Genomic DNA, 577 nt, shown 5'->3' on the forward strand with positions numbered 1-577 from the left:
CAAACACATTATTGTGTTTGTGGTTGATGAACTATGGCTGTAAATAACACTATAGTTTAATAAGCCCATCATTCTAAGTTTATTAAACATTTTCCATTCTTGTGAAAGTTTCAACCAATTAATCCTTTGTGTGTGTGTGTGTGTGTTTTCAGCAGTAAGTTGACGTTAGCCTCTTTCAAATATAACAATTCTTAATTTTAAAAAGTCATTTTGTTTTGAGCTGTGTTGTGAGTACATTTTAATAGAAAACTTATTTGTAGATGATTGCACTTACTCAACAAAAGAATACATGAAAATATCTAATTTGGCAGATTGTCCCTTTTGAACTATCTAATAAAATTAATATGAAGGAGAAGGCAGAACACTTTTCAAAATGACCTTTTGGGGTGTCTGTCCCAAATCAGAAATGAAATGTGGGCCATAGGAATATTTTTCTTCAGGGTTGAAAAAGGAGGACTAGAAATATTTGGAGTTTGTGATCAACGCTTCTAGAGCAGAGACTCTTTACTTTTTCTTCCTAGTGAACCCTCTTTAGGGATTGTGATTCTGAGAGCTGAAATCTAAACCTCAGGACTTT

Source organism: Phocoena phocoena, chromosome 1 (assembly GCF_963924675.1).
Source record: "Phocoena phocoena chromosome 1, mPhoPho1.1, whole genome shotgun sequence".
NCBI classification, from domain to species: domain Eukaryota; kingdom Metazoa; phylum Chordata; class Mammalia; order Artiodactyla; family Phocoenidae; genus Phocoena; species Phocoena phocoena.